This window comes from Mytilus edulis, chromosome 6 (assembly GCF_963676685.1).
Source record: "Mytilus edulis chromosome 6, xbMytEdul2.2, whole genome shotgun sequence".
Taxonomy (NCBI): domain Eukaryota; kingdom Metazoa; phylum Mollusca; class Bivalvia; order Mytilida; family Mytilidae; genus Mytilus; species Mytilus edulis.
Window position 1 is genome coordinate 64,944,198 of NC_092349.1, and position 20,501 is coordinate 64,964,698.

The following is a 20,501-nucleotide window of genomic DNA, read 5'->3' on the forward strand; positions in this document are numbered from 1 at the left end:
CGAGGAAATACATCAATTTTTAGAGGTAAAAAAAGACAATTGATCTATGACGACGCTTTGAAAAGTGAGCTCAGATTATTGCTATATACGATTATTGTGTGTAATAGATTGATTTTATAATAGCTGTCTTGTATAAATTGTATTTTCTTTTAGGGATTTTTGTCCCCTTAGATCCTAGAGTTATTATTTTATATTATGTTCAGGACGCATAGATTATGATGATCCTTTAATATACTGGTTTTACTATAAAGTAGATGTTAGATATATAACCTGGTTCCACAAATTGGAAATGTTCATATTATAATGTTATTATGTATATAAGTGTTGTCACATTGATAGTCTTGACTAACCAGTTACTCGGAAAATCTGTCGTCCGACCGTTTTCTTTGAATAATTTGTCCGTCAAATTGTATTCAGACGCGACGAGTTTCCTAAAATCTTCTTTCACGACAAGAATTTCAGTGGTAAGATTTACAGCGTATCTGAACTAGTCATTTGATAAAGATAAAGTTTACACTTTACTTCAGTCTATTTTGTAACTGGTCTTCAATGGCTGTTGAATATAATTTCATGTATTCGTCAGAGATACAAGGTTGGTTAAATTCTGTAATCATGTACCGAGGTTAATGACACTGTGGATCTCATGTATTGTCTATTTTTACCAACCTTTCCACGTCTCACTCCATATAACATAGCTGGTCCTGTACAATATGAAAATTTGGAATTATTAAGAATACTTGGAATTCAGCCCCCTTTTTATCAACGAAAAACGGATCATACGGAAGGGACATTCAGACCGACAAAACCATGGCAAAAAAATGTAAACAAAAATGAAACTATGGTAAAACAACAGTTCATAAAACAAAACATAGCAACTAAACAAAATGGCAAATGACCCTATACTAAATCAAAGTAAATTGTTGCATTTAAAGTTGGAAAACCAAAGTTTGTTTTCTCGCAAGGATGCCTCGATCTTTATGAGTTAATTGTTTTTGGCTTCGTGTCTTTCTGATGCGTCAAGCCCTTCCAAATTTTTTGATTTTATCTTTATAAACGCCGTTTGGGAACCTGTAAATGTTTACATCCTTGTCTATTGAAACTTGTCAAATCGGTTGATTCTATTTGATATTTTATGTTTTAACGCCACTTTTAAGCACTGCTTTTGGGGTATTTCGTGGCGGCCAATTTCTATTTGTGGAGAAAGCTGGAGTGCCCGGAGACAAACCTCCGACCATCGATAGGAAAACTGACAATCCTAGTCAATTGAGATTGAAGTCAAGTGCACCCACACAAGCGGGGTTCGAACTCACAACCTCAGTACTGTTGACTGGCTAGTGCTTACAATAGTAAATACGTAGACCGATCGGCCGCAGAGGTAGGCCCCTTTGTCGAATCGAAAAAAAACACCATCTACGTCCATGAGCATTAAGGTGAGTGGTAACCGTTGCTTAAGGATGTACGTAGGTGATCTAAGGTGAAAGTAAATAAATCAATAATTTAAAATTGATACTATAAGCTGGAAGGGTATTAGTTATGGATCAGAATAAGCTAAAAAAAACTGATAGGTCATTGAGCTCCTTTTCAAAATATTTTATTCATGAAATATGGCAAGAAAAGGCTGACTCGGACTTTTAACTTATGTTTGCATTGGTATTATTTTGGTCTCAAATCAAAAGAAAGAAAATCAAGAATCTGCTTAAACTTTGTCAAAAGACCTGTTATGAGCTATTAAGTCTTATATTAAATGATAACTAGGTGTTTTGGGGCAAAATATTTACCTTGTATCGTTTTTTCAAAGTTTATCTTTTTTGTGTATGAGCCGTCTGAAAAAAAAAAAACACCTAATCAGGGCATGTAGTCAACGACTGTTATCACAATACCTCCTACCGGTTAAAATACTCTGGGGTCATATTTTGTGAAAAAGGATAGATTGTCAGGAATTGTTTGCTTGTACTATAAACATACTTGATAACGAGTAAGCCACACTAGCTTTATGTGAACACCAAATTGCCAGATGGTATGTTGTAAAGTAAATACAGTTGTTACTGAAATCGATAGGGACACCAATTTAATTTTATCATCGAAGGTTGAATCAGTTTCCGATTATTGTAAATAAAAATACGCTATGCAGTAAAAACAAATACAACTTCCGAAATGTTCTAACAATTACACCAGATGGATATGGCCATTCGCAAGGAACTTGTTTTTTTTATTACGTGTTCGAATACCTTAAAGATAATTTTACCTTTTTATTAACATTATTAGCTGCCACTGGCAATTTTATTGTAAATTTATCGTCCAGAATATCATTGCATTCTGATATGCATGTATGAAGGTCGTAATGAGGGTACCTCATGACACAGTCTTTTAGAGAAAAAAAAAAACAAACCCCGAATGATTTTGACGAATCACCTTAATTTGTTTCCAAAAAAAGAAGAAAATTAGTAGAGACCTCTGACGAATCGCGATCAGGAAATGTTGACGAATCACGGTAAAAGTTTAACCAATTTGACTCTAACGGTAACCGAAAATGACCGTTTGAAGGGCATTACTACCCTCATGTATATCGGATAATTTTGCAAATTGTAACAGGGTATATAAATCGCTTGATTCCTTTTTATGCAGATTAAAATCTCTCTATATATATAAATTGTGTTCACTGCTATTTTTATAAATCAGCGACCCACATAATAGACTGAAGCGAGGACATTTAAATATATCCTACACCTTCATTTGTTTAAACTTGAGATAATAATGCCTTGGGTAGTGAATCTTGTCTATCGAAATTGATTTGCTCTTAATCTTAGTTTATACATGTTCTATGTGGGACGTTAAAAAGGGTTTTCATATCCCTGGCATAAATCAAAGAGGCGATGTCTGAAGTTTGTCTCGCAAAAGGGATTACAAACTGCTAGAGGGTATGTATATTTAAAATTAGAAATTATACATAAACAAGGCGATAGTAATGCATAAAGTTTTGATTTTTCAATAGTTTATTGTGTACTGCTATGAGGTCTGGATTAGGTTTACAAAATGTATAACAATAGACACAAAGTGCAAAAAAAAAAAGGCAACGATAGACAAAATATGTCAATGCAATTAAGAATTTTGAAAAATAGAAAAACACAATAAAGAAAAGAGAATGCGGGGGTAGCTTACTTAATATAGAAAAAGGGGTATAAAAACTAAAGAGTAGAGAAATAGTGTCTAAAATGAAAGAATGAATTAATAAAGATCTTCTCCTCCCAATCCTCCTTAGTATTTAAAGGTTGTCTCTTTTGATGGCAATTTTACATAAACTCAGAATAAAATAAAATACTATATATCATATCGCTATTTGTATATCTTCATTTATAAAGCAATCTGTTATGAGTAGGTGGATTCTTTTTTTCAGTTCTAGTGCGTGCAACCAAATCGTTTCTTATCCGAAATGCCACCATTAACTTTCATTTTAAAAAATGAAGTTATAAAACATTCATTGTACGAGTATATTTAAATAGTTTATCTTGTACATTTACAATCGATAAGTTAAAATAGTTTTTGAAAATAACATTTCAAGGTTTCCAAATGCAATATGGATACGATAATTTCTTTGTTCACTTTAACGCGATTCTTTTCAACGGAATTCGGAGATCCTGTATCATATTGTTTCTTATTTGTGACGACAACAACATGCACATCTAGTATTACTTGTATGTTATTCTATGTATGGCTTTACCCTCTCTTTAAGTTCGTCAAAATAACAGATTTTTCGACAATCATTAGACATTTGTTAATATGTAACAACATCAGTAATATCCTGTAATGATATTCAACATACTAGTAGAACTTGAATATGGATAGTTGTCTCATTGGCACTCATACCACATTTTCCTATATCTATAGGAATAAAATTCTGGTACGGGATTTTAAAGATTGAAAGAATTTGAAAAAAAATTAGCCGAAATAAAGTCAATGAGTTGAGAAATGATTAAGAAACATTAAAGCCATTTGATACTTCACGAATTTGGCTGTTCTCTAAATGTCTCTTAGGTCACACATCTCCTAAAGTTTTGTCATATTCATGGCTTTTTAAATTTTAGGTGTGAAGTGAATAAGAAAAGAACTCCATATGCACGAATTCATGATGTGTTTATTTATTTACTAGAGGTGTATCGATACCTCTGCTGTTGGTATATAAGTCCCCTGAGTAACCAGTATTGACATGAACTAAAACCTACTTTCTAAAATTTCCCGTTTCTAATTAAAAATATTTTTGTGAAGTTAAAGTCGAATTTCCGCCAAGTAAGTAGACTTTATTTGTGTTCTTTTTTGTCATGTAGTTCCTAACATGTCTGTCGATTTACACTTCCCTCGCTTTTAAATATTTAGGTTTGAGAGTCCCCAATGAAGGTTCATCCAGAAAAAAAACGATTTTCGCACGACTTTTGAGTTTTAATGTCTCTTTGGTATCTTTTGCCTCTCTTATGTAAAAGAAAAGAACGTCTGGTGTACACAATATTTATCCTGGTATCTATGATGAGTTTATTAATCAAGTGTTTTTTTCATGTAGCTATGGAATCGAATTTCTGAATCAAACATATCTAAGTATCTTCTGAAACAACTACATATCAATCAGAAGAAAGATATTTCTTCTTTGGAGGAACAAATATTATTTAAGTTTTAGGATTAACTCGATTTTCGACTGACTTATATAACAATGTTTAGGAGAAGGGTATTATCCTTCCTGCAGATAAATGTATTTTAAATCCAATGTGGTAAACTCTTCAAATTGCCATGTTGACCTTGTCAATAAATGCAGGATCAAACTTTAAAATTCAATTTATAAAGATTTATTTAGATATAATATAGTTCTCTCATTTCAGGTAATATGATTGACAAAATATTTTAAAGGTAAATATTTTTTTGTAGAGAGTGTCTTATTTCGAAACGCTTTTAAATTCTAAAATTTTATTATTAAGTTAAAGAAAACTTAATGTATTCTATTTTACTACAAAATCGTATGTTATATAATAATATAATATAAGATCTACAAAATCCTATAAATAGTTTTGCATGACAGAGAACAAAGAAATAATCGTATCCATATATAGCGCTTTGAAATTTTGAAACGGCATTTCATAAACTATTTAAATATACTAGATTAATGGAATGTTTTATCACGTATTTTTTTGAAATGAGAGTTAATGTTGATACTTTGGATCATTAAGGTGTACATAAATATCGGACTGAAAAAAATCCACTAACTCGATATCTATTTTATATAAATGATCTGATTCATTATTGTATTTAAATCTAAGTAGAATTCAAAATATTTACTATATATTCCAAGTACGTTATGATTTACATGATCGATTGTTAGATATTCTTGACTTCCAGGTATTCAACAGAAAAATACTTCATCGGAATGTGAAAATATCAATTTTCTGACAGCCTATCCTTTTCAAACCACATGAATGAAGGGGAAAAAAGGGGGATATGAATACGGAAACACGTGAAATCCAAATTGCAAAAACATTGCACGAAAAATAAAAATCATGAATAATTGCTTTTAAACACATTTTGTTTTTTTTTTTTACTACGATAATGTCTCAAAACAAGATGAAAACGACAACGAAATTATATTTGATTCGTGGAAGACACTTTTATGGATTAACTTTAAATTCACATATTTGAAATCTAAGCACGTATAAGTACTTGTAGAATGATATGACCAATAGGCACTAAAAATAAAGAGTCAATTCATGGGAATATCTATGCTATTACTACTACAAGGACGATGACGATTGCGATTTTTGATACATGTTATTTTACCATGAGAAAATCTGAAAAAACTGCTTTAAACATTTTGCACTATATCCCTTTCGGTTCAAATATATTTGATCAATCAATACTCATTCAATATATTTAATACAAAGACGGAGGAGATATATGTCTACAAAAGTTAAATTGAGAGGGTGATAGTTTAAACCTTTTTTTAAAGATATAGATATAAAGTAAAATGTTAAGAATAAAACAAAATTTCTGACATTTTATAATTCGATAGCAACGATAAATATGAAAAATAGATGTGTTTAAACATTTGTAATAATTTGTTCAATTTTATTTTGTATTAAGAAGAAATTCTCTTTTCAAATAGTTTATAATACTTTAGTTAAATAACTTTAATGTATTACTATATCGAATTACGTATCCGTTTATGCAAATGATAAAATGTATTACATATTTCTTACCTCAATAAGAGTTTAAACGTGGGTTTATACATGTCACACATATTACAATGAGTGATCCAAACGTCAATTCTATAGATTGTTTAAAGAAATCAAAATAACGCCTGAATGATGTTCTGCCAAATTCGACAAAAAATCTAAAAGTTTAATGAAATCTTTTACCAAATGTTTCCGCTAAGTCTCTCCAGGAAATCTTTTACAAATGTTTCCGAATGGTATTTTCAGAATTCAAGAAAATCAATAAGCATTCACCTCTCAGTGAGATTTATATGGGAGCTTTCGAAGGACAAGTAGAACTCGCCTTTTTCGTTGATTAGTATTTTGTAGACGAAACGCGCGTCTTGCGCAAATATAAAATTTCAATCCTGGTATCTATGATGAGCTTATTTACAACCACTGTGTCGATTCCACAGCAGATGGAATTTTAATTCCACAAGGATATCACTAGCCAAGCAGTCAGTGTTGGTTTGACATGAGTTATCATTAATATGTTCATATTTATAAATGATCTGTTTACACAACTTAGAATTTTTGAAATACTAAGGCTTTTCTAACTCCTGGAGAGATTAGCTTAGCTGTATTTGGAAATTCTTCTAGGACATGTGTGGTCCTTAATGCTCTTCATTTGGTATTTTATTTGGCCCTTTTAACATTTTTTTTATTCTAGCGTAACTGATGGAGTCTTTTGTAGATGTAAAATTTCAATTTTGGTATATTTGATGAGTGTATTTAAAGTAATACAAAACACAATACAAAAAAAAAAAGATGTTATCCTTTTTACTTATGATATTCAACAAGTGCTCAAATCGACACACAAGAATCGTCATCAAGCAAACCATTACCACCTATTGTACGTCATAGATTTTTGTTTTTCGGACTTTATGCACATAACATTCATACTATTTTTTTGAAACCGACTAAATTTGAAGAAAAACAAACACATCACCAACACGATTAAAGTGGGGTTTAGACAAATAAGAAATTAGTGCCTGTCAAAGAGAGGTGAAAGTAACTTAAAAGAGTACTCCAACTTGTCAACCCATTCATAATTTGACTGTAGAACACTTTAGCATGTATTCATTTTTTTGAAAAAATTCTAGTACAAAACCAAATGACCTGAGGTGGTTCTCTCTCAAGTAAAATACTTAAATAAATGAGACAATAGAGAATGGCCTTGACTTATGCTATATTCATCAATATACAAAGTAAGTTTATTCGCCGGTTCGCATGTTCTTGTCATAGACGATATTGTAAGGACATATGTACTATGTAAATGATTCTACTCAAATGAAATTATTTACTAAAATTAGTAAGGTTTACTTGTTCATCACACTTGGTATGTGTTGTAGAAGAAGTTATAAACGATGAGCTTAATAAAAGGGACCATATGAAAGATTTTTCGTCGGACAAAATTTCATATAAAATATTGTCCATGGTTTCATTTTGAAATAGAGGTCAACGAACCTTTGTCGACACATTCTGGACATTATTTCATTTAAAAATACTGTCCACAACAGTATAACACTGTGAAATTCTGTCCACAAAAACATTTAGTTGTGAAACACTGTCGCTGAAAAATCTATTTATGTTTTCCATGAGGATTTTTCTGCCATGAAATTGTTGTTTGGTCAGGATGTTTGTTTTATATTTTTGTGTGTTGCATCAATTAGTTATACAGGTTTGTTTATTGATATCCATAAACGAAAAATATTAAATGTCTATAACCTCCATTTCAGGAGTTCAAATTTCATTTCAATTCATCTATAAACATATAAAATATTATTTCATTAAACAACATGTACACACTTGTATAAAGTCCCTTAAACAAGATAAAATTTTGTACTAATCAATTATAAAATAAATAAGGAATTTCATTGTTCACTGCACATTATTCAAAAAATAAGGACAAAAGTTAATGATACAACGCAACGAAATTATGACTATTGGGACAATGTATTATATGTCTCTTGTTTTTCTATACACTAACATATAAAAACATATGTTTAACTAATTTCGCAAATGAGAACAAATTATAGAAAAACAGCTGTTGTCTGCTTTATTGTTGGGCTGTTGTCTCTTTGACACATTCCCCATTTCCGTTCTCACTTTTATTTATTTATGGGGCATACACCTAAACATCAGAACATGTACCTAGCAAATAGTTTTTCTTTTTCACTGGTCTTATATTCTATTTTATTTATGAAACACATAAATAATACAATGATTTTGTTTTCAATTCTGATTGACGTTGATCACAATCTTTAATATTACTTTTATCTCCCCTATATCAACCAAACAGCGCTTAGCAGCATAATAAACTTCCGGATGTCTTTTTATATCGTTCTTAGTATCTTGATTTTCGTTTCTTTCTAGAATAAATGGATATGAAGGCTTGTGGCAGGTAATGTATCCATCAATATGTATAAAGTCTAACAGCTTCTCTATGAATAATAAATAAACTTGTCATTCAAGTAAAAAGGTGTTAAAACGAGAACGTGATAATACAGAAATCAAAACACGAAACATCATTCTTCATCAAGTTTGTGTTCACAGTTGTTTTACAGCAATTAAAGCATTAACATCATACACTACTGGACGAAAAAACAACTGTCCATACCAGTAACAGTCGTTGTACGACTGTCTTAGTCTGTAAAAGACAAGTAATGACTGTCAAATCTGTCATATTTCGTTGCAACAGTTCATTTATGTCTGTCCCAACTTTTCTACGGGTTGTGAAAGTCAAAAAATGCTACCATCAGTCATTTCAGAACTGTTGCAGTGGTTTACGGTGTTGTCACAGTCAAAATATATTTATTACAGTCTTTCTAATAGTTGTGGCAGTTGCATAATGTCCGTCCCAACCTTTTAATAGTTGGGACAGTTAAAATTTGTTTGTGTCAACTTTTCAGACGTTGATGCAGCCAAAAAATGTTTGTCACAACGTTTTTAGAGTTGGGACAGTCGTTAAATGTTTGTTACAACTTTCTAAAGGTTGGCACAGTCATTAAATGTTTAGTACAACTTATAAAAGGTTGACACAGTCGTTAAATGTTTAAAACAAACACTTCATAGGTTGATACAGTCGGTAAATGTTTTAATACAAATATTTTAGCGTAACGGTAGTCCATCAGTGTAAAAAAAAAAAAATCACGTCTGACCCGGCTCTCAAGATTTGATTTTGTTGTGAAATAGTCCATTACTTATACTATTATCGTCTATCGTGCGATTGTAAACTTGTTTTGCTGTTTATTCACTTATTTTGCGATCGTTGTTTGTCTTTTGTCGTTTTCCATTTATTGCCGTAGCATTGTCCGTTCATTTTTGACAGTCATGTGCGTTTGACTTTAAATAATCCTTTTGATATCCTTACTTTTTATTTTATAATATCTGTTTTATAACATTTTCGTTCATAACTGGTTTTAAAAACCAGAAGCTTTCGTTTAAAATAGAGTTTTGCAGAAGAATGAGAAGATGATAATGGATTCATTCAAATTCATATTTGATAAATTCTGCGCAATAGAAAAATGTACAAGGGTGTACCTGAAATAAATTTAAAGATTATGACTAAGTTACCAATATTGTACAGCATAATAACCCCGTTTTAATTCGAATTACACCAAGAGGGACATTTCCGATGATTAAAAAAATAATTAGTAAAATCTGTCAAGTTTCATTAAAAACGGAAAACAATTCTTAACCGTAAACGATTTATCCACTTTAATTTCTTGTCGGCAAAAAAAACAAAAAAACCGGGACCTCAGGTCGGCAAACTATATTTTTACACAGGTAACTACAGATGTTAGACCACATGTTCAATAATCTGAGCTGGAAAATACAATCGGTGAGTAGAAATTATCAATATTTTAAAGCATGCATCTATCGAATAATCATGGATTCATAATTTTGAAGGGAAAATGTGCACATTTGTCGGCTTACAGACCTTACAATGTGTTCTCATTGGCGGATCCAAAAGGGGGGAGGGGGGTTCCAAGGGTTCGAACCTCCTTTGTTTTGGCCGCTCAATGCATTTAAATGGGGACATATAGTTGGACCCCCCCCCCTCTCCACCTGTTTCGTTCTGGGTTGGACCCCCCCCTTTTTAGAATGGCTGGATCCGCCACTGATCCTACGGAATCTATATTGAGATACTCCGATAGGCTATATATAGCTATGAATCTACGTTCTATATTACCACACTCGTGCATAGTTGCATGTTCCAGGGAAAATATAAGCTTTGAGCCACCTTTAAGCTTCAATGTTAAAGTTGTGCTTCATAATAAATCATTGAAAATCAGGAAGGACACCGTACCCCCCCCCCCCCCTATTATCATGTGTATGTCATTTATTCCCTTAATTATTTTGCATACATCACCCTGAGTGGAATACATAAAAGGTTACTCTATATCTTCCCCTTTTTTGTGGGAATAATGTGGTTGATTATATAGGGAATCACTCAAGCATGACTGGATCCGTGCCCCTAAGGGCAGTCAGGGGCCCTGTCCCTTATGAAAAGTTATGGATCTGCCACTGACCATGCTGACCTATACATCATGTAGTGTACATATTGTATGTTAATGTATTGCTAACTCGGGTCATAAATTTGCATGAAATACTTGTCACTGGACATTTTATAACCAACAACCAACCGATCTTTACATGTACGTATCCATATAAATGTGTTTTTTATCATGCTTATGCTGGATTACTAGTATTTCCCTAGTTTTGCTTTATCAGCTGATAGTTTTTGTTCTATTTAGAATGCATTGTGACGTCACGATTTCGATAAAAAAAACATGCATAGTACAAACACATATGATTTGATCATAAAATGTTAAGAAAATTATTAACTTTAAGATTAAATAGTGACTTATTTAGCAAGTGTCCATTTTCATTTAGATTTTAAATAATTCTCAAATCATGGACAAGAAAACATTAATATATTTGATAATAGCATGCATATGCCAGGCATTGAAAGTGAATAAATATTTTAAAAATGGTTTAAATTAGCATTAATCATCAAAATAAAACAATATTATTAAATTAATGTTCCTGAAACAAGGCACAGAGTCATAAACAGTTGCCATTTAAACACAGTTGATTAAACAAATTGTGCTAATTCAATTAGTAATTGTTTTATCATGTACTATATTGTTTAAAAAACACATATTAAAAGAGCAAAGCTAGCATCACAATTTTATTCTTTTTAGATTTAACATAGAATTTACATTAAATCACTATAATTTGTTAATACTTTGAACCCAAACTATATATTTTCATGTGAAATTTTTATATAAATTGTGCCCTGTTAGCATTGTTTTTCAAAATTCATTTGTGCCATACATGTTATCTAACTTACAACTTACAAGTAGTAACATTCAATGGTCATTATATTTATTCCGCAATGATGAAGGACCTTCTAATCATAATTCATATATATTTTTCGACACGCATTCAATTGTGTTTTGGTTACTTTATTGTTGCCTATTAAACTGTTGGGTTGATGCATCATTGATATATCCCACATCTCCTTTGATCATGTGCATTCACATACGACTGCAGATTTTTTGCATTTTTTACATAATCATGATAATTATTTTATGTAAACATTCAATATGTCAGGAAAACATAACAAAAAAATCTATCTGTATGCATATTTTTTTATGTTAACATGGTATAAACTTTTTTAAAGTATTTTATGACGCTCAAAATATTTTTTATAGATATAGTATTATCCAGTAAGTTCTCATAAAATTTACTGTGTTAACTGCATTGTATGTGTTGTATCTACTAATGTAGTGTAAAACAATTTTTTTTAATTCAAATTCAAAATTAACAATTAAAATATTTGTATTTACTGAATATGACCATGCAAATGTGCATTAAAATAGGTAATAATCAGGATGTTAACACTGGATATGTGATAGGTAATAATCAGAAATTCTTATATACATGATCTAGCTAATATACAAATTAAGACACAATAGTTTATTGCCCTGGGGGATGATATTTAATCTGTCATTGGTATAATGATACAATTTTATAATAATGTTCACAAATTATCATGATTAAAATTGTCCTCTTCAAAATTTTGATAACTTTTTCAAAACAAATTATAATTTAAGAAAAATATGAAACAGCAGGATATATATTATTTTGGATATTAAACTGCAAATTTTAAAAGTAATCTGAATATTAATTTATTAAAATAAAATTGGGTAAATAACTAAATTAAATAAAAAAGTGAGCTGCAAAGCATTATTTAATGCAAGCTGTTATAACAAATGAATAAGTAAAAAGTATTCAGGGTAACACAAAAGATGTAAAAATTATTAAACTCAAGGATTTAAAACATTAACTGGGATGGTTAAGTCTTGGAACAATATTTTTACATCACAAAGGTTTATTCATTATATGCACTGGACAAAGGTAAAGTCAATATCATCTACATGTATATAGTAACAGGGCATTTATTTATTTTATTTTATTTTTTCGTTCCTTAAACTTTTCTTTGTCATGTTTGTAGTATCAATATATTTCATATTAAATCATAAACATAATTAAAATAAACAAAAGAAATAACCTGTTGTGTTTTAGAGAGGAATAACTATGTCCATGATGTCTGACTTTAAAGAATTGATGAAAAAAAGTATGGTGTGAGCCTCAATGAGACAGTAACCCTTCAATGAAAGTACACAATCACACTTAACAAATCATTAATGCAGGAAAAAAGACAACACTATATATAGAATTTAGACCCCCTTAAAAGATTTATTTTTCTTGTTAATAGGGACTTGAAAACAGAATTGTATTAGTGCTAGAATTTTTTGGTCAATCAAATGAGAAGTGCTAGTTTTATCTAGGTAAATACAGTTATTGTAATTAACTTTCTTATTATTGCACAATGTATATACATGTAGTATTATATTTTATTATTAGTTAAACATTTACTGCACTTGAGTCTAAATGTATATTTTATTTTGTAGAATCATACTGAATATGTATTGGTTTGACCATGATTCCCACTTTAATAGAATATGACACCTGCTAGTACATGTGCACTTTGATGCATAGAAAATATAGATGTCACTGAGTCGCTGTATAGCTGCAAATTGTGAAACAATGGATTAATTCATTATTTAATGCTAGTTATCTATTGTTTTTGGAAATTATGAATATGGCGTGCAGCATTATTCCATGATGATAATGTGATGTTCTGATTAAATTGGACAAGAAGAAAATTGTGCCTTGTACAAATAGGAAAATTACAAATTGTATTAAAGGAGGACCACATTACTGGAGGACTAATTACCTTGGATTATCATGATCAATTGTGAATTTGGAATAACAAAATTTCGTAGTTGCAGTGAATATTAATAGTGCAATCATACATGTACATTATTTCTGAATTCCATGAATACCCAGGATAACTATTCATTTGAAATAGCAATTTGGAATAATGAAAATGCATAGTTTCAGTGAATACTACTAATAATAGTGCATCATATCTGAATTCATGAATACTTTTAATTAGTGGATAATCAGTCATTTTAATATAATAACAATATGGATAATGTGAATTTCTAGTTTCAGTGAAATTAACAAAACAGTACATGTATATCACATCTGAAGTTTATGTTGGCATTGCAATTGTTAACTACCGCCAGCATGTCCAGGGTGTGTAAAAAGATCTTAACCAACTATGAGGGTCTCGTGCAGTCCGTGTCAATTGTTTAGAGTCAAATGACTGCTTGCTGTACTTAAATTATTAAAGTCTGAATTAGAATTAAATAAAAATCTTAATTAGCATGATTAGTCATGTTAGTGGCCAAGTGTTCATGGTTTTTGAAACAAATAAAACATGCACGTACATTAAAGTATAACTTTATTATCCCTCCTGCAACAAAAGTTGAAGTACATGCATGCAAGCCAAGAAATATGTATTACAATCTGGCAGTGGCTACAGCGTACCGTTTTGTATTTAAGCTTCACCAGATACATTTTTGAAGCTGAAATGCCTGGATACTTCCTTTAAAATGTTATGAAGTTTCTGTTATTGATTTGTTCATTGCACTTCACCTAGTTTTCATGGTACACTACATGTACATGTAACTGTTTACAAAAAAATATTACTGTTTGAACAGTCACAGTGAAATACACTTGAAGTCTTAAATGTATAACGTATGTACATGTATATTAATTGAGTTACTGGATTAATTATTATGGTATTTTGAAAGGTGTACATGTCTCAGTGTCTGTCAGGCAGGGTTGGCCTGATCCTGACTTCATTTCATGGATCAGTGATTAAGGTTACTTCAGTTACATGTAATTTGTCAAGTTTGTTTCTCACACATGTTTAAAAATACTACAAGCAGTAGGAAAAGTAGGTCAACTATATTTGGTTTATGAAATGAGTGTAAGGTGAATATGTCTTATTGCAAGACTTACATCAGACTTTGACCCCAATGAAAATGTCATGGTTCATTGAACAATGCTTAGTTTTTGTGGTTTGATCTATTTCCAAATGTTTATCAGATGCTACAGTATAAACTACATGTACATGCAAGACATGTATAGGATCACTATTTTTGGCATATTATTGGATATTCATAAGTTAGTTTTCATGGTTTGGATGTTAAGAATGTTAAATCTATTTCACAGTATAAATCACTAAATTTTGGGTATCATGGGTTTATAAGTCAGTTTGTAGGGTGTACATCATCTGTCTGGCATGGTTAATTTGACTGCAACTTCATTTTAAAGGTTAATGAAAATTGAAAGTTTGTGTGATACTTGTACATGTACTGTAAAACCTTCATACATGTAGGCAAAGCAAAGATGACATAAGTCTGACAACTATTAACAATTGTTATAATTCATTTGATAATACATGTACTAGGTATTTTAGTCTTGTATAACATATATAAAAAAGAAGATGTGGTATGATTGTCAATGAGACAACTATCCACAAAAGACCAAAATGACACAAACATTAACAATTTAAGGTAACCGTACGGCCTTCAACAATGAGGAAAGCCCATACCACATAGTCAGCTATAAAAGGCCCTGATAAGACGATGTAAAACAATTCAAACGAGAAAACTAACAGCCTTATTTATTTAAAAAATGAACGAAAAACAAATATGTAACACATAAACAAACGACAACCACTGAATTACAGGCTACTGACTTGGGACAGGCACATACATAAATAATGTGGCGGGGTTAAACATGTTAGCGAGTTCCCAACCCTCCCACTAACCTGGGACATTGGTATAACATGTATACTGTATGATAACCAGAATAAGGAGATGTGGTATGAATTTCAATAAGACAACCATCAACCGTAAACCAAGACGGGGATCTCCATGGATGAAAATTGAACGATGGAGGAACTTCAAGTGAAGTGATGTAATTGTTAGTAACTGTACATCCTTCAACAATGAGCAAAATCAGTTCCCCATAAGTGTGATAATGAAAAACCTATAACAGGCCTAGTTATATTAGATAATGTAACACTGTGTAAACAAGTTCAGATGAGAAACCCAAGTTGGATTTTTATACCATGTATACAAAAGCAACATTGATACGTCAGTGATGACAAATATAATATTGTGGTTAATCAAAGACTTGTACTATAATAGTTGATCATCTGCCCTTTAATATTCATGTTTTTCTACAAATCAATTCTATCTGCTTTTGAATAAATGCCTTCTTAATATATATATCCCAAGATGTTAAGCAACATTTTTCCCATTGTTTTCCATAAACACAATAAGCATTACAAAGTCATACATGTATAACGCATTAAACCATTATAGGTCAATGTATAGCCTCAGGCGCGGATCCAGGGGGGGTTCCGGGGGTTTGAACCCCCCTTTTTTAGACGATCAAGGCATTTGAATGGGTACATGTAATTGGAACCCCCCTTTGTCCTGGGTTAGTAACAACTCCTTTTTAAAATGGCTGGATCCGCTCCTTGGCCTTCAACATGGAGCCTCAGCTCACACCAAACAAAAAAATATAAAGGGACCCAAAATATTGTCTGTACATAATTATCTATCTATCTATCTAGTAACATTGTTAGTTTTCTTTACTGATTGAATAATATGTCATTATTGTACAAGCATTTATGGGATTAAATAATTTGAATTTGAACAATTGAAATCGGAAAATATTTTGGATAAACGTTAGTACATCTGATCAACTGAAACCACACAAGAGAATCCGATGTCAGTCTTTAGAATTTAATAAGACCGGAGTCTAAAGAATACATCAAGTTCTAAAAAGTGATGTGAAAAAAATAAAAGAATTAAGATTTGATTTCCCTGTCTTAAACAATGCGAGTTTTCATGTTTTGAACATTTGAACTTTCACTTGCGCTAGTTATTTTGTCCGGTCTTGAACAGTACGTCCATCTACTAGTATTTACATAAATTATGTATGGTAAATTCTTTGCGAAAAATCCGGTGAAAATATGAATTTTTCTCGCGAGTGATAATATTTTTTTACCTCAATCATGAATGCTGACGTGCTATTTACCTGTATCATGTGTATCAATTACAATTGAACTTCAAATAGACCATTCCGTACAATGTACAATACAAAGTCGAGTTAATATTGACCTATTCAAAAATAAAATACGGTAAAATAAAATAAATTAAATTCAGATAGATTTAAGATTTGTTTTCCATAGCTACAAAAGATGTGTTAAATGTCTGATTTTTTTTTACATGTATAGAAATCAAAATGATATTTATAATTTTACAAGAAATGTAGCCCCCCAAAAATTAGTGTGTGAAATAAGCCCTCAAGAAAATATAAAGCAGTTTTATGTGGGGATAAGTTTGACAAGTGCGTGAATTAGGAGTTCCTCGCTAGGTTTAGAGTATATCATGTATATTCAGCGTTATTATGAAGTGATGTGATTCGTAAAACTACGGGTATTGAAAACAACCGTGTATGCATGAATGATTTTACACCTAACTAATTTAATAGAAAAATAATAAATTGTTATTTAGATGATATAAAAAATGTCAACTTTTAATTTAGTTATAAAGATACATTTGGTAACAAATATATTGGGTAACGTTTTTCGATTATATATCTTTTATCTAGTGAAATTGCAGGTATCTAGTGCTGGTTCCGATTTTATTGGTTCGAAGAGATAAGGGCGAGGAAGTGTTAAGAAAAATATATAAATTCAGCACATTCACTAAATAACCGAGGAATACAAAAATGTGTTCAGCGGCAAATATTTCAAAATACTTTTTTTTTTAAATCAATATCTATCTAAAATTAATGTATTACATTGGAGTGATAGTTGTTTCTCTTTGTCACAACCTTATATTTCACACAGTAATTTTTTTTTACAAATAATTGAACCTATATCCCCGACTGTTAGACATTTTGTATCCGTGACTTTTAAGTGTACATGAAGATCAATGTTTGGAAGTTGCTACGCTTATAAATTAGCTATGCCTATACAATGGTTGTAGCTATCATATTTTAACTGTTACAACTTTTTCTGCGTTTAAACAGTTTATTTATGACTGTTTCAACGTTTTCCGTGTTGGTACAGTAATTAAATGACTGTTACAACTTTCAAATGATTGCATCAGTTTTATTACGACTGTGACAACCCTTTAGGCGTTTAATCAGTTTATTTATGACTGTTGCAACGTTTTTCGAGTTGGGACAGTTGTAAATCAACTGTTACAACTTTGAAATAGTTGTATCAGTCCTTTAATAACGGTGACAGTTATTTCTTGCGTTGTTACAGTCGATTTATGTTGTAGACAAACACTTTTAAAGTTGGGACAGTTACAAAAAAACTGCAGCAGTGAAATTTAACAACTGTTACAACTTTAACAAACATTATCAGTCTTAGAACGACTGTTACTGGTATGGACAGACGTTTTTTCGTCCAGTAGTGATATAAGAACAATGAACCTCGAGAAAGCATTATACCCTATTTGTTCCATTATACGTGCGTTTAGCTTACATTTTACCTAACAAAAGGGAAAGAGAGGGACTTATACAAATGAGAAATCATAATGTCTTATCACTCTTTAGTCCGGGAAAACGGTTACTTAGACAATTTCTGGGCGGGGTCAAATGTTGCAAAGGTCCTCATCTATAAGCATAAAGAGGGAAAAGTTTCAAAAGTAAACATTTAAAATTTTGATAGTTTAAGAAGCAGGTTTTTAAATAAGTCTCAACAGTACACGAATTCTGAGGCTATTCATTTCCCCTCCAATGCTACGGTTCATTTAATATTTATTCAACGGAGTCAAAACTAAATGAGTTATTCTCTTAACTCTTAATACACCAAGATAAATGTCAGAAAGCCTTCATAATTTCATACCAAATCCGTCCAAATACATACAGTGGTCGTACTTAAAAACTAGAGGCTATGAAGAGCCTGTGTCGTTCACCTAGGTTTATGTGCATATTAAACAAAGGACACAGATACATTCATGATAAACTTGTGCTTACAATTATCTGTATCCAAATTGAAATCGGCCCAGAAATGACAGTGGAAAAAAATTTGTAAAAATTTACCAAAATAATGAAAATTGTAAAAAAATGACTATTAAGGACAATAGCTCATTAATGGTTTCAATTGACCACTTTGGTCAAGTTGACTTACTTGTAGCTCTTACTATATTATTGCAGTTTTTAGTATTCCTCTATCTATAATAATTTTCAAGATAATAACCAAAAGCTGCAAAATCTTCTTAAAATTACCAATTCAGGGCCAGCAACCCAAAAACAAGTTGCCCGATTGGTATGCAAATTTCAGGAAAGATAGATCATGACTTATAAATAATTTAACCCTATGTCAGATTTGCTCTAAAAACTTTGGTTTCAGAGTTATAAGCCAAAATCTACATTTTATCCCTATGGATAAATCTGGCCCAGTAGTTGTAGAGGAAAATATTTTTGTAAAAGTTAACAGACGACGACGACGACGACGGACAACCAACTCGTGATCACGTCCGTAAAATTTACGAAAGGATGATTTCAAATTCATTATTTGGAACTCTTGGTTTAATAGCTTCCTTGTGAGCAGCAACCCTCTATAAAGAAATCATGATAGGAAGTTGTCTACATACTAAATTTGCAGTGGAACAGTCGACTTTGTCCTTAATTAGTATGAATCATGAACCGTATTAGTACTCGGATGCTTCAAATTTGTTCAAACATCATTATGAAATTAATAAAAAGCCGGGCAAACAATTAGAATTTCGTCCAACGGGAAATTACTCAAACTGTTTTTATTAACCTTAAAGATGAATGTCAAAACCAATCTTAAATTACGGAATGCCGCCATTAATTTTATTTCCACAGGAAGGTCAAGGCATCGTGAAAAGTGGATAGTGCGCATGCCAAACAAACCCTGTAAGAAACACTGAATTTCATTCCATATATCAAGTCAGCAATTTTTTTTATATCAAATATCTGTTATCTCTTAGCTATTTATGTCCCAATCACGTGACATGACAATTGTTCATTCTTAGTACTTTTTGTTTCAGGTGAATACGAAATCTTTCAAATTCAGGATGGCAGGGATTGGAAATAGACTAAAAATACATCCTAGTGATAAAAACTTGCTGGCTTTTGGAAGGAAAGATTTCAGTATTCAGTCACAGTTTGACACAACAGGCGGGACAAGGAGACGGATGATGATGACTAGAGACGAAACTGACATTAAAAAAGCTAAAACACAGGAAAGACTTACATTAGATGATGTCCGATTTTCAGACATGAGGAAGAAAGTTCCTTTACTCGGAAGGATCCCACTAAGTAAAATGGTTGGTATGCGGAAGATATTTTTGAGCAGGTATTTAACATATATGAATATACGTGGATCTTAGTTTTATGTGAATAATACACAAAAAGAAGACAAAAATACACCACTTGTTCAATAATCTAAATGAAATTGTCATAGGTTGGGGGAGAGTTGATCGCCAATAAACATTTAATTCCGCCACTTTTCTCATGTCACACACAGGCAGGTGTGTGTTGCTGCTGAAGATCATTGTGATTTTATTGGTGCTTTGTATATGAATAAAGCCATTATAATTGTTTACCATTTGTCATGTCATTTTCAAAAAAAGCAAGATCGTTTAATTTTACTTTCAAATATATTAATGGTGTTCTTTCCATTAACAATCCGATCTTTTCTGATTTGGTTCACTCATATTCCCCTAGACCTAGAAATTAAAAACACAACAGACACGGCTTCCTTTGCCTCATTGTAGACGTACA

General features: G+C 31.4%; 1 protein-coding gene and 1 long non-coding RNA gene across 2 annotated transcripts in view; both read left to right on the plus strand.

Moving 5' to 3' along the window:
• The first annotated feature begins 2,692 nt into the window (after positions 1 to 2,692).
• LOC139528964 (transient receptor potential cation channel subfamily M member-like 2) overlaps positions 2,693 to 20,501 on the plus strand; it is a 42,595-nt gene continuing 24,786 nt past the window's right edge. Inside the window, exons 1-2 of the mRNA XM_071325209.1 lie at positions 2,693 to 2,918; positions 19,766 to 20,073. The gene's annotated coding sequence lies outside the window, so the exon portion shown is untranslated. The remainder of the gene's footprint in view (positions 2,919 to 19,765; positions 20,074 to 20,501) is intronic.
• Positions 9,787 to 14,034, plus strand: LOC139528117 (uncharacterized). The gene is made up of 2 exons (XR_011665530.1): positions 9,787 to 10,071; positions 13,214 to 14,034. It is a non-coding gene; the product is annotated as an uncharacterized lncRNA (long non-coding RNA).